This window comes from Oratosquilla oratoria, chromosome 44, assembly GCF_046742065.1.
Source record: "Oratosquilla oratoria isolate Oo_2021 chromosome 44, ASM4674206v1, whole genome shotgun sequence".
In the NCBI taxonomy this organism is placed as follows: Eukaryota; Metazoa; Arthropoda; class Malacostraca; order Stomatopoda; family Squillidae; genus Oratosquilla; species Oratosquilla oratoria.
Genome location: NC_134820.1, coordinates 31,672,806 through 31,681,859, shown reverse-complemented (window position 1 = coordinate 31,681,859; position 9,054 = coordinate 31,672,806). Strand labels below are relative to the sequence as shown.

Sequence of the window (9,054 nt, the reverse complement as noted above, 5' to 3'; positions counted from 1 at the left end):
CCTCCCCTCTCTCTCCCCCTCTCCCACTGTCCTTCGTCTCTTTTCTCACTTTTCTCCTCTCCCTCTTCCTCCCTTCCCCCTGTCTTACTCCTCCCCTTCTCCCCCTCACCCCGTCCCACTTTCCCCTTTCCTCTCTCTCCCGATCCACTCTCTCTTCCCTCACCCTCTCTCCCCTCCCACTCTCTATCTTCCTCTCCCCGTAACTTTCCTCACCTCCCACTCTTTCCCCCTCCCCCACTCTCTCCCCTTTCCCTCCTTCTCCCCCTCCCCTTCTACTCTCTCCCCCTCCCCTCCCCACTCTCCCCCTCTAATCCTTCCTCTCTCCCCATCCCCTACTATCTCATTCGTCTCCCCCCCCCACATTTCTCTTTCCCCAGTCCTCTCCTTTATCCCCCTTCCCATCTCACTTCCCTCTCCCCAGTCCCTCTTTTATTTCCTCCCCATTCTCTCCCCTCTTCTCTCTCTCTACCTCTCCCCCCTTTCCTCATCCGTCCTTATGACAACAACATAAGACGTCAGAGGTTCGATTCTGTATTTGTTAGAAATTGACAACCAATGGTTTTACTCAAATCTCACTATTGTGCGCCTTTGTATTTTTATTCTGAGATTAAATTGGATTAATTTGATTTTTCTCATTGATGCATTTTGAAATGTCAGATCATTTTTGGTGCAAAAATATGTTCTGAGTGGTGCTACGTCCAACGGAAAACGAATCTCAGTCTTATGCATTGCTGTAGTAGACGATGTTTTTCCTCGCGAGCAAATTCTAACAGTTCACGACGCTGCATACGTTATACGGAAAAAAAGTTTTACTTACTTATCAAAGAAACAATAAATTGAAGTAAAATTAAAATAAAACTATTTCTTATACTATTTTATTATGTCGAGTGTAATACAAGAAAATAATCTCTTTCAGCTACTTGAAAAATATTGTTTATATCAAATTTTCTTCCGTAAATATACTCTCTTTGGCACCTGAACGATAACTTCGCTTGTCGTATTGTTTCGTGTTAAAAATGTACTAAATCTCAATTAACGATTCGTTCTTGAAAATGAAAGTGAGAGTATTTTCATCAGAGTAGCACATCTTGTAACAATTTTAAATAACATTGTTTACATAGAAGAAAGTAAGTGAAAAGAGAGGATAAAATTTGATAAGTTGCAAGATAGCACTTTTTCGTAGATTTTCTGTTATGTAATGGACTGTTCTTCAACATATATTAACTCATATGAACATCTCCCGAAGCGTAGCGGAAGAACACGACAGTTGATCATAGATCGACTAACGGTGAAAAAAACTCACTCTCGCTGCGGACAGGATTCGAACCTGTGCGGGCAGAGCCCAATGGATTTCAAGTCCATCTCCTTAACCACTCGGACACCGCAGCACCTACGAGGTGAGGCGAATTTATAAAATAATATTAACTATACAAGGTAATGGCGATTAAATAAGATAGGACAGTTGAAATTTCAGCAACTTTAGTATAAGTATAAGTTGCGAAAGGGGTGGTATTCATACAATTTGTAGTTCATTTAGGTACTTTTTCCTTTATTAACAGTAATCATTATTGTAAAATATTTAAACATTGGTAAGTATTTGGTTCATCATGTTCTATATGTTTTAGTGACCATTTGGCAATTGTTCTTCGTGCGTTGTGTACAATAGGCTATGCAATAGCATGTTGAAATTATGGAATTGCCTTATTTTCAAAGGTCTACTTCCATGCTCTCTTTTAAAATTCAGAAAAAACTGTAACACATAGGGGTAACTTTATAACTTGACGTATTTCAATGACTTTTTTTTTCTATAACAAAATTCTCAAAAGCAAGGAATCTAAATGCAAAGACTGTGCCAATTCAAGGTGAGTGATTTATTTAAAGCTTGTTTTTTCAAAGTAGCATAATCTTATTTTCATCTGGGTGGTGCAAGAACCAGCGAGATGAGAAAGCAAATGGGTCCCGCCTTGTAGCTGTCGTCGGGTTCCTTGAAGCCGCGGGTCGTCTGCAAAATAGATAGATAGATCGATAGATAGATAGATAAATAAATAGATAGATAGATAAATAGATAGATAGAGAGATAGATGAATTGATGGATACACAGATAGATGAATAGATAGGTACATAGATTGACGGATAAACATATAGATAAATAAATAGATAGATATATTGATGGATAAGCAGATTGATAAATAGATAGATTGATGAATAAACAGATAAATAGATGGATATATAGATAGACAGATTGATGGATAAACAGATAGTTTGATAGATAGACAGATTGATGAATAAACAGATAGATTGATTTCATTATACAATCATTTTACAAGCAATTCAAGTCAATAACCAGTGGAAATGAATTAATCAGCATATGTAAGGAATATAGACTGAATCACAGGTGAGAATATAGTAGGAACAACTCAAGAAAGAACAATAAGGTTACACTTCCATTGAGGCTCCTCAAGAAAACAAATAAAAATAATATACAAAAATGCTAACTGGAAATAATACTGTAAAGTGTAATACAATACATGTAGTTTTACAACAGTATTAGCTAAATTCAATAGAAACAAAAATTGACTGGGTAATGTAAGTGTAAATGTAATTGCTTTGACTTCTAGACAAGTATTTTATTTTATTTTATCTATTACTATTTACTTTATTATATCTTTATTTATTTATTTATTTATCTATTTATTCATTACTTTATTTATCATTATTATATCTTTTTCGCATCCGATCTTGATATGGACCAAAAGGTCTCCTGTTGACATGCTCCGCTTTTGTAATTCTTTATATTTTCGTTTTCTGTTAGAGATGATTAATACTCATATGTTATGTATTAGAGAAAATTGATAAGCACGCATAGCTATTCGATCCATTACAAACAGGATCGCATAAGACAGCCGTGATGCTTTTGTTCTAAGTGGTGCGTTTTGTATATTAGAAGTAAGTAATTTTATTTGGCATTAAATCAATATGCATGAAGTACGAATTAAGAAAAAAGCGGATAGTTCGAAATGACAATTACAAATGCCAAGGATAACACACACAAAAAGCATGTAATTTTATTTCCATTGTGGTCCTCACACTATATGTATTGTTTACTTCGATGTACTTATACTCCGCACAATGGCGGACTGACCAAAATAAGCCCACCAAAGAAGTCGAAGTGTTTTGAAGTTTCTAAAGTATAACGTGACAAAAATGGAATAGTGTACACACAGACTGCTCATCTAATACATCATCGTACCATCAGGTACGTAACCTATGTATGTTTTGATGTCAACACATTCAATAGTAAGCATGTAAAAGTAACTTCCTAGAAGATATTTTGAATGATATATATATTTTTGAATTGTTTGAATTGTATGTATGTTATGATGTGAACACATCCGACAGTAAGTATGTAAAATAGTTTTCCTAGAAGATATTTTGAATGACATATATTTTTTGATTATTTGAACTGACACCTCAAGCTTGTTCCATAAATGTGAATCTGTGAACTTGAAGGAACTGTTGCCCAAGATGCTTGAGAGTGTGCAGAAGTGAGGTAGATGTAGATAGAAGAAGTGAAGCTAAGACATAATTTGGATATTACCATTTATTAAACATTTCCATACGATGTTGCCCACGCAGGCGTCATGAACCGGAAATGGGTATATAAGAATCTATGGGTCGGCGTTTTGATTATGTTTATTTTATAGTTGTAGCTAAGTGACCCCCATAATCTGTGAACTGGCTTGATCATATTTCCTGTGGTTATTAATATTCAGAGTGAAATAGATCGAGTAATACAGAAGTAACTGTATTTTGTAACGCCGGTATTGTGATGCATCATCGAATCATCGTACATCAGGCAGCTGATGCTGTCCCCGAGAATTCGATTCGAACTAAAGAGGTTTGCTTTGTTTACATTGATGAAGTGACGGAAAGGAAACGGATTTGGTTGACGGGTTTAGGTATCACGGGAAACAGAGGAAAGTAATCGCGTATTTCATGTCAGATATAATGCTAATAAGCAACAAAATGAAATATAAATAAATAAATAAGAATTGGAGGGATATGCGAGGATAAAAAACTGAAAATTATGCGAACAGAAGTAAGACAAGAACGGCAGAATGATGAGGGAATTGTACACATATCCATAAAGAAAACGCATCACATGAAGAATAGTCACACCAAACTTCAACAGGATGACAATTCTTCATATGGGCTATCCTAGGGTGATAATATTTCATGTGGGCCACCCTGGGTTTACAATTAAGTTGAACACACTAAGCATAACCCTCATTCACCCTAACCTAACCTAGGGTGACGATTCTTCATGTGAGCGTTCGGGGGTGACAATTCTTCACGTAATCCAATATAACTATTTCGGAATGGAAGAACAAAGCAGGAAATGGAATGTGGAACGAGACCCACATCCCCTAGGTAACCGGCAGCGGCCACCAGCCAGGCCCAGAGGGCATTATGGGAAGATTGTTGTTGTTTAGGGATTGTTAGTGTGGGGCATTGTAGGATGTGGGGTGGTTGCATCTAGGACAATTTGAATTTGTGGCTAAGCCTATTCTTTGCCGGTATTGGCTCCTTTCGGGCACGTTACCCTCATTGGCACACACGCAGATGAACAAAGTTTCAGACTGTGAAATTGATTTATCATTGGTGAATTCTTACGTGCGCTTACCAATGTCGGTCCGTGCCGGTTCGGGGGGTTGGTACCCCTGATTGGAAAAGGATCAAGATCCCATTGTTTTTCTTGTCCTCTGAACGAGCTAGGAAGCGTTCGACTGAAAACGATCACCCCAATGACGCTGTACCACACAAGCTGGTCACCCCGCATGGGTTTGGCTTGGCCAGGGGCTGGGGATGTTTGTGTGTGTGTGTGTTTATCTAGCTGTATTTGCCTAGTTGTATTATACGGGAAGAGCTATGCTCGTAGTGACCCGTCTTTGTATCTTTCAGCATCTAGTTTGTTCTTAAATTCTTGTATATATTTTGCACACACTGTTGCCTCCTGCACACACTGTGTTTGTTTGTTTGTGTGTGTGTGTGTGTGTGTGTGTGTGTGTACGTGTGTGTGTGTGTGTGTGTGTGTGTGTGTGTGTGTGTGTGTGTGTGTGTGTGTGTGTGTGTGTGTGTGTGTGTGTGTGTGTGTGTGTGTGTGTGAGGCGTTAGTCTGTTGTCACGAGGGAAGAGTGTATGTGAGTGTGTGTGTGTGTGTGTGTGTGTGTGTGTGTGTGTGCGTGTGAGGGTAGTATTATCAGATTATCTCTTGCGAACACAGGGGGACGGTGGGGGAGGGGAGTGGGATAGGTTGTGGGAGGGTTAGGAGGGAGTGGAAGGGATTGGATGGGAAGGAGTGGGGGATAGAAAACGGGGATAGGGGAGAGCGGGAGGGATAGAAAATGGGAAGAAAAGAGAGGGATAGGAGGGGAAATATAGCAAGAGGGATAGGAAATAGGGAGAAATAGGATTAGGGTGAGGGAATGAGATGGATAGATGGGTATAAAGCGAAAATGGATAGGTGAGGAGAGAGCCTGATGGATAGGTTGGGATAGGGCAATATGGATAGGTGGGGGAAAGATAGATAGAGAGAGAGAGAAGAGAGGATAATCGGCGTGGGGAGATTAAGAGTAATAGGTGATGTGATATGGTTTAACGTCACAGACTCCCCCCTATCAGGAGGCTAGGACGGTGCCCCTCACAGAAAACTTTGTATCGTGGAATTTAACGAACCATAATGCCCTTGGTTCAACTTCGCCGGTGGCAGGGTTCGAACCGCCATCCCCCCGGCCTTTGCCGCAAGTGGCGACGCCCTAAATACAAGGTATGAGAGAAAAGTACGAGGGAAGATAGGTAGATAGGAAGGGGAGGAGAGGGATAGGAGGTAGAGAGAGATATAAGAGGGAAGAGAGGAGGATAGCAGGGGAGATAGGAAGATACGAGGGGAGAGAGGGAGATAAGAGGGGGAAAAGAGGAGAATAGGAGGGGAGATAGCAGAGATGGGAAGGGAGATTGAGAGAGATCGAGGCTTGAGTGAGAGAGATACGAGGGGAGAATTAGAAGGATAGGAGGGGTTAGGAGGTGAGGGAGAGGGATGGGGGGAGAAAGAGGAGAATAGGAGGGAGATTGGAGAGAAGGGAGGGGAGACTGAGAGAGATCGAGGCTTGAGTGAGAGAGATACGAGGGGAGAATTAAAAGGATAGGAGAGAGAGAGAAGAGGGAAGAAAGAGGAGAAGAGAGATGGGAGGGGGAGATTGAGAGAGATCGAGGCTTGAGTGAGAGAGATACGAGGGGAGAATTAAAAGGATAGGAGAGAAAGGAGGGGTTAGGAGGTGAGGAAGAGGGGCAGGAAAGGAGAATGAGAGGGATAGGAAGGAAAGAGGGTGAGTGATAGGAGAGAGAGGGGGTTAGGAGGGAAGGAGAGAGAGGGATAGGAGGGAAGAGAGAGGAACAGGAAAGGAGAATGAGAGAGAGAGTGATAAGAGGGAAGGAGAGAGAAAAGGATAGGAGAGTGATAAGAGGGAAGGAGAGAGAAAAGGATAGGAGAGGAGAGAGAGAGAGAGGGATAGGAGGTAAAGAGAGAGATAGAGAGGGATAGGAGGGAAGGAGAGAGAGAGAGAAGGATAGGAGGGGGAGAGAGAGAGAGAGGGATAGGAGGGAAGGAGAGAGAAGGATAGGAGAGAGAGAGGGATAGGAGGGAAGGAGAGAGAGAGGGATAGGAGGGAAGGAGAGAGAGAGAGGGATAGGAGGAAAGGAGAGAGTGGGATAGGAGGGGAGAAAGCGAGAGGGATAGGAAAAGAGAGAGAGAGGGATAGGAGGGAAGGAGAAAGAGAAGGATAGGAGGGGAAAGAGAGAGGGATAGGAGGGAAGGAGAGAGAGAGAGGGATAGGAGGAAAGGAGAGAGCGAGAGGGATAGGAGGGAAGGAGAGAGAGGGATAGGAAAGGAGAGAGGGATAGGAAAAGAGAGAGAGAGGGATAGGAGGGAGCACTGCATTCATGCACAGCGGTACTGGCGTTTCATTGGCAAAACAAACAGGAGGCAAAAACGGCTGCAGTGGTTAAACAAAGACAGAGGCTGGATTGGGACTGGGCGAGGGTCGAAAACGAATACAATTGGAAGGAATAAAAACAATGCATGGATTCCATCTCTTTTGTTCTAACGATATTGAAAAGCTGATATAAAAAAAAGAAGAAAAGAAAGATGCACGATAGAGAGGAAATTCAGATTGCAAGTATTTGGAGAAAGTCCGAAAACAAATTATTCGGCGATCACTTGAATATAGATTCCCTTTTTTTAAATCAGTGATAGAAAGTGGGAAATCGTGTAAGGATTTGGTAAAGAAATATTGATATATATAATTCTTTTTTAATCAGTGATAGAAAGTGGGAAATCGTGTAAGGATCTGATAAATATTAATGTATGATTAATTTTTTAATCAGTGAGTGGGAAATCGTGTAAGGATTTGATAAAGAAATGTTAATATATGCTTAATTTTTTAATCTGATAGAAAGTGGGAAATCGTGTAAGGATTTGATAAAGAAATTAATATATGATTCATTTTTAATCAGTGATAGAAAGTGGGAAATCGTGTAAGGATTTGATAAATGAATATTAATATATGATTAATTTTAATCAATGATAGAAAGTGGGAAATCGTGTAAGGATTTGATAAATGAATATTAATACATGATTCATTTTTAATCAGTGATAGAAAGTGGGAAATCGTGTATGGATTTGATAAAGAAATATTAATATATGATTAATTTTTAAACAGTGATAGAAAGAGGGAAATCGTGTATGGATTTGATAAAGAAATGTTAATATATGATTCATATTTTGATCTGATAGAAAATGGGAAATCGTGTAAGTATTTGATAAAGAAATGTTAATATATGATTTATTTTTTAATCAGTGATAGAAAGTGGGAAATCGTGTAAGGATTTGATAATTGAATATTAATATATGATTCATTTTCAATCAGTGATAGAAAGTGGGAAATTGTGTAAGGATTTGATAAACATTAATATGTTTCCTTTTTTAATCAGTAATAGAAAGTGGGAAATCGTGTAAGGATTTGATCAAGAAATATTAATATATGATTCATTTTTTAATCAGTGATAGAAAATGGGAAATCGTGTAAGGAGTTAATAAAGAAATCTTAATGAATTCGTCACTTGAAAATAGGTAATATGTGCATTTGTTTGTTGTGTAAATCTGTATTCTCGAATATTTATTGTTATCGTCTGGGTTTTGGTATTTGTAAAAAAAAACTTGTAGCAAAGAAAAAGCAAACGGCACAGCAGTGATTATTGTTCAGTTTCTGGTATTTTCGAAAAATGTTGATTTATTTATGAAAGATATATATACTGAGTGAGAGAGAGAGGGAGAGAGAGAGAGAGGAAGAGAAATAAATAAGTAAGAGAGATGGACACACACACACACACACACACACACACACACACACACACACACACACACACACACACACACACACACACACACACACACACACACACACACACACACGGGACACCACGAGCATAGCTCCCCTTCCCGTAAGATACAACTAGGTAAATACACACACACACACACACACACACACACACACACACACACACACACACACACACACACACACACACACACACACACACACACACACACACACATGCATAGAGAGAGAAAAGGTGAATGTGTGAGAGAGAGAGAGAGAGAGAGAAAGGAAGACAGATGAAAACACAGAGAGAGAAAGAGAGGAAGAGGATGTAGAGACAGGAAGAGGCCGGGAGGGGAACGGCAGAAAGTTGGTGTCAGTTTTTGAAACTCCAAAGTTTATAAATATTTATTTTTCATTTGTCTTGCATTTCCAATCATTGACTTCATGCGCGCAAGCTGGTCTTTTGATATGTCTAGGTGGGTAATAGTTTACTTCTTTGAAACACACACACACACACACACACACACACACACACACACACACACACACACACACACACACACACACACACACACACACACACACACACACACACTGCCCAGGGCCGAAATTA

At 39.7% G+C, this 9,054-nt stretch overlaps 1 non-coding gene across 1 annotated transcript; it reads right to left on the bottom strand.

The window, feature by feature from the left end:
* Nucleotides 1–1,306: 1,306 nt before the first annotated feature.
* On the bottom strand, nucleotides 1,307–1,388 carry TRNAS-UGA (transfer RNA serine (anticodon UGA)). The gene has a single exon. It is a non-coding gene; the product is annotated as a tRNA-Ser (tRNA).
* Nucleotides 1,389–9,054: the final 7,666 nt, after the last annotated feature.